This window comes from Balaenoptera borealis (genome assembly GCF_965194805.1).
Source record: "Balaenoptera borealis genome assembly, chromosome: 4".
Lineage (NCBI taxonomy): Eukaryota > Metazoa > Chordata > Mammalia > Artiodactyla > Balaenopteridae > Balaenoptera > Balaenoptera borealis.
In genome coordinates this window covers 145,439,411-145,445,008 of record NC_138861.1, presented here as the reverse complement: position 1 = coordinate 145,445,008, position 5,598 = coordinate 145,439,411, and the positions used below count along the sequence as shown (strand labels likewise).

Genomic DNA, 5,598 nt, shown 5'->3' with positions numbered 1-5,598 from the left:
TGTGGAAACTTCCATATCATTGTTATTTTTATTTGCATTTCTTTTATTAATGAGTTTTAAAACATTTTACAATGCTTATTGTGGGTCATGTGAAGTTCTTTCATGATGTGCTTATTTGTATCCTAATCTCATGTTTTATTGGGTCGTTTATCTTTCTCTTATTGTTTCATAAGAGCTTTTAAAATGTCAAGGAAATTGTTATTTTTCTGTCATAAATGCCGTAAATATTTTTCAATCAGTTTGTCAACTGTGTTTACATGTTGGGTGCTTTGAAAAAACCATGCAGAAGTTCTAAAAGTATGACACAATTAGGAACTCAGATCAGCTTTTCCAGTCCATAGAAAAGTCTGACTTGATGTGACACGTTCTACTGACACTTTCTTCCTTCTGCTTAGTGAGGAAGGGAAGGGAAGAAGGATCGTCCTTTCTCTCTGTCATCATTTTCAGTGTGGTTGACTAATACACGGATATAACACAAGTAGGAAAGGATAGGATTTCTTGAGTGTTCTTGTTGCTTATGACACTATTGACTTCTTTCAGGCCAAGATGGTTTGAATGGAAAACGTGGCCTCCTTTTTGTGGGGTGAGGGGTGCCGTCGAGGTACCGCTAACTCAGCTGTGATGTAACACTGAGTCCTGTTGAACACAGGAAGTCTATGCAGGGAGCGTTGCCAACAGTATATGCCAGTGGGCGGTAAGGAGTGGTGTAAACCCACATGCACACATCTCTCCTCTCCTCAGGCTCCATGGTCCACTGTATTTCGCTTACAAAATACAAGTTCAAAGACAAAATTTTTAGGGATTTTAAGACGGCAACGATGCGGCATAAAATCAAGTGTGAGGCACTTTTGAGTTGGGGGGTTCTGTGTGACTTTGGGGACCCCATACTAATTCCTGCTGGGGGCTGGGCCTGGGCCATGGTTTAGGGGTCAAGGCTGCTGGGGAGAAGAAAGGAACTCTGACTCTACCAGCTGCTGGTAAGAAAGACCCGAGACCCTTCTAATTAACCCATGACATGATCTCATATCTCCAAAGAACCTAGCCCCCTCTGCAACCCAGCTCCTCCCCCCCGCGACATGCACACACATTTCCAACTGGCTAGGATATTTAACTTAATGAATTGTCACTCATTTGCGCAGTGTCTGTAGGGGGCGGTGAAGGGTGTGGACAGCAGGTCATGTGCCCAGACTTGTTCCCACAGGAATAGGGCTGAGTCCCATACCCACAAGCCCACAGAAATGCCCTGAAAAAAAAGACAAAGTAGAGAATTTCATCAGCACACCGACAAAATAAACTTTCTTCCTGAAAACATATTCACTTTCTGTCAGAGAGGCTGTCTTTATTCTACCCTAGATACAACTGCATTCCAATGACTGGTGAGGGACCCTTTATACAAGTTTGTAAAATGCTTGAAGAAGCGTCCAGAAAAAAGAGACACCATGCAAGCATAAGGTACTATTATCACTTGTTTCAAAGTCTGTGTTTTGTTAGCAAACATTCTCCCCTGGTGACATACAGATTCGCGTGGCTTATTATAAGCAAGGCCATGTGTGGCCTCTCATAGCCCATCACTTGCCTACAGAAGCTCCTGGTCTCACTGACTTTCCACATCAGAACGAAACCATCCATAAAAGTGTTGAGAAGCAAACACTGAGGCAAGGGGGATTTGAGTATTCTTTTTTTCCCCTACCATCAAGTCAAGACTCTAATACCCTAATCCATCAGATCTCCCAGGCAGAAACCACAAACCTTTTTTGTTTTGTTCAGCATATTGGCACAGCGACGAGGTGATATTACCGTCTGTCGAGAACCTCTCTTGTAACCTCACCAAGTCTCAGGTTCACAACAAGAGCTGAAGCAAATAACCCCGGAATGCAGGTGATTGTTTATTTATGGATTTACCTTGTTACATACCAGTCTATACCCAAGGCCTTTCGTCAGGACTTCACAAAAAGTAATAGTAACTGGCATTCATCGCACATCGAGCTTCTCATTCCATTTCCCGTTTCTTTAATAGATCCCTATAGAAGGTGCAGAAGGAAGCTCAGCCTATTGTCAGACAGTCGTTTTCCTTCACTCTCTCCCAGCTCATCAAACATTCTTTTGCTGCTGCTTGCTAGAGTGAACCGTATTTTTGAAAGTGTGACATGGGTCTCGTCTGTAGATATCGTACCAACATGCAGCCATCGTTTTCCTTGACCTCACATCATTCTAATCCATTCTCAACGTGCACGATTCTCCTGAGAGTCCTTTTGGATCAGGCAGGGAGGCCGGAGACGTAATAACAGCTTCTCGCACTTAGCTTCACTGCTCAGGAAATTTTGAAGCACTTGCCAGTGTAAACATTCTTCCATGTCTCCGATAAAAATAATGAAAAGTGCTTGGGTTTAAGATGATAGGCTCTCTGTAAATTCTGATCAGGGTGGACAGATACATTTATGGGAAGAAAGTTTCTTTGTATCAATATAAAGAAATATTTCCAGCTCCTTTCTGCTGCGGGGCTTAATTGTCTCCTTCTTCCCCCTCTCCCTCTCTTCCCCCTTTTTTCTTTTTTTTTCTTCTGTTCCTATGCTTTAAAAAATTTTTTTAAATTGAAGTATAGTTGATTTACAATGTTGTGTTAGTTTCTGCTGTACAGCAAGTTGAATCAGTTATATATATATACATATATCCACTCTTTTTTAAAAAAATTAATTAATTAATTAATTTTTGGCTGCTTTTGGTCTTCTTTGCTGCGCGCGGGCTTTCTCTGGTTGCGGTGAGCAGGGGCTACTCTTTGTTGCAGTGCACGGGCTTCTCATTGCGGTGGCTTCTCTTGTTGCAGAGTACGGGCTCTGGGTGCGCGAGCTTCAGTAGTTGTGGTGCGTGGGCTCAGTAGTTGTGGCCCGTGGGCTCTAGAGCGCAGGCTCAGTAGTTGTGGCACACGGGCTTAGTTGCTCTGCGGCATGTGGGATCTTCCCGGACCAGGGCTCGAACCCGTGTCCCCTGCATTGGCAGGCGGATTCTTAACCACTGCGCCACCAGGGAAGTCCCCTTTCCACTCTTTTTAAGATACTTTTCCTATACAAGTCATTTCAGAGTATTGAGAAGAGTTCCCTGTGCTATACAGTAGGTCCTTATTAGTTATCTGTTTTATATATAGTAGTGTGTCTGTGTCAATCCCAGTCTTCCAATTTATCCCTTCCCCTGCCCCCAGCTTTGCCCCCTGGTAACCATAAATTTGTTTTCTACATCTGTGACCCTATTTCTGTTTTGTAAATAAGTTAATTTGTACCATTTTTTTTTTTAGATTCCACATATAAGTGCTATCATATGATATTTGTCTTTCTCTGTCTGGCTTAACTTTACTCAGTATGACAATCTCTAGGTCCATCCATATTGCTGCAAGTGGCATTATTTCATTCTTTTTTTTATGGCTGAGTAACTTTTTTCTTGTTTTGCTTTGAAAATATTTTGAAATATTTCACAATAGAAAAATCTTTTTTTTTTTTTTTTTTTAACATCAGACTCACCAATGTATTTAGAGTGATCCACAAACCTTACTTCAGACCTACTGGATCTCCTGGAAATAATTTAGACATCTGAATGTAAACAGATAAAACAACTGTTTCCAAAGAGGTTTGAGAACCACTCTTACAGTAATGAGTCGTTAGAACTTCTGGTACGGGCAGATGCAGTAAAATTAACCTGAAAGCAAGACTAGATTGAGTGTGACGTGAAGTGGAAGGCCTGTGAGAAAGTAGAAATAGTGAAAATGAGAAAGACAACTCAAAAATTATTTTGAATAAAGACTGGACAGTACTTGAGGACAGATAATAATACATGGGATGAAAAGGAGTGAAAAGTAGAGAGTAGTTGATTTGGGAAGAAAAAAATTTTTTTTGGTAATGGATTGAGTTTAAGAAGGTGAGAAGAAATTCAAGTGAAGATGTTCTGATGAAATGAGTTGTAGTAATGAACGGATAAAAGTTTTTTGAAAGAATAAGTAGAGAAAAAAGGATGGCTGGGAATCAAGGCTTAGGAAACACCCACAGGTACTTCCTATGCTATAGGTGCAGGAATAGAAAGAAAAAGGAGCAAAAGGGAGAGAGAAATATAAAGCTGAGAGAGGAGAAAAACATTTCAAAGAAGGAAAAGGTGGTCTGTAGCATCCATATAATGTCATCCAAGTACTATGCAACTTTTATCTGAGGGAAAACTATATCACATGTAATTACTCTAGACTAGAAGTGGTATAATTTCCCCTCAGAATTTTTGTTAGTTAACCTGTCTTTTTTTTTTTTTTTCACACACACACACACACACTGTATTTTATTTTTACAAGAGATAAATAGACTGACACCAAGCATTGTAAATGGATGACCACAACAAAAGCAACAATGATTGCAATTACCAAACACAAAACACACTCATACTATGTCATAATATTGACATTCAGTCCAGTAATCCTCCACTGTAACAGCTCCTTTACTTTGCAGTGAAAATTGATTTGTATATTCTTTGCCTCTGAGTCCTTGTGGGATTTTTTTTTTTTAAATTCAAACAGAAAGTCACAAAAATTATAATCATCCATTATAATATTTTGAAATATTTCACAATAGAAAAATCTTTTGAAAATTGATTATTTGATCATTCAGTTTGCTTCCATGTGACAACAGAGCAGTCTTCGAAGTGTTTGGAAGGTCTCGATTACCAAGTCCTTTCCCTGGCTTTGGACATATTCAGGGTCCAGATTTATTCATTCCTTTCAAAATGGTCATATATGTGTGTATCCAGATACAAATGGAACGGAGGGTGGAGCTGGAGTGGGGGGAAGGGAAACTTTACGGGCTCAGCTAAGTCTTCCGAGAAACCTGCCTCTTCCTTCTCCCCACTCCACCCCTCAAACTGCCCTAGGGATTCTCTTTGCTTCTTCCATAATAACCTTTATGTAGCTCAACCACTGCATTTGTCATTTGTTTTTTGTAGCTAACTGTATTACCTGGCATTACCAGTGCAATTATTAATCTTTGTTAAAGTTTAATGGAATGATTAGAAATAAATATTTCAGTTGCAGTAATTTTCTAAAATTATTGTAATTAATTCAGAGCTATAATAATTTCCAACTTAGTAATAAAGCTTCCTTGCATGCTGCATTTTTCATTCAGTTAGCTGGAACACATAGAAATCTGTACTGGAAGAGGAGACCCCTGTAGGAAGCGATTTGATCAAAAAATCAGTGAGTGCAAATCTGAGTAACTGCTTTGCTGGTATAGAGAGAATACACTTGGTCGTTGTAGACATTTGGAAGCAAATGGAGGTAATTTGAGGGACCCTCTGGATCCCAGGGCTAATTACTGCTTTCTCTTGTCCGCACCTTTTAAAAATGTACTGTTAGGCTCTGTTGCTATTTTTTTAAATGTCTGGGTTCTGGACAATAAGGTCAGAATTGGTTCTGACTTTATCACTGGAACACCCTATCCTTTGTATTTTAGAGCTTGACCATTGAGATGAATTTCAGATCTTGGACAAATCTTAAATTTACAATAATCAGTTCGGGGCTCATTTGAAATTCTGTTTGTGTTTTCTCCCTGTGGCATGCATGGCATGTCTCTTCAG

At 39.8% G+C, this 5,598-nt stretch overlaps 1 long non-coding RNA gene across 1 annotated transcript in view; it reads right to left on the bottom strand.

The window, feature by feature from the left end:
• LOC309627694 overlaps positions 1-4,552 on the bottom strand; it is a 145,281-nt gene extending 140,729 nt beyond the window's left edge. Inside the window, exon 1 of the long non-coding RNA XR_014243921.1 lies at positions 4,298-4,552. This is a non-coding gene — a long non-coding RNA (uncharacterized lncRNA). The remainder of the gene's footprint in view (positions 1-4,297) is intronic.
• Between the last annotated feature and the right edge of the window lie 1,046 nt (positions 4,553-5,598).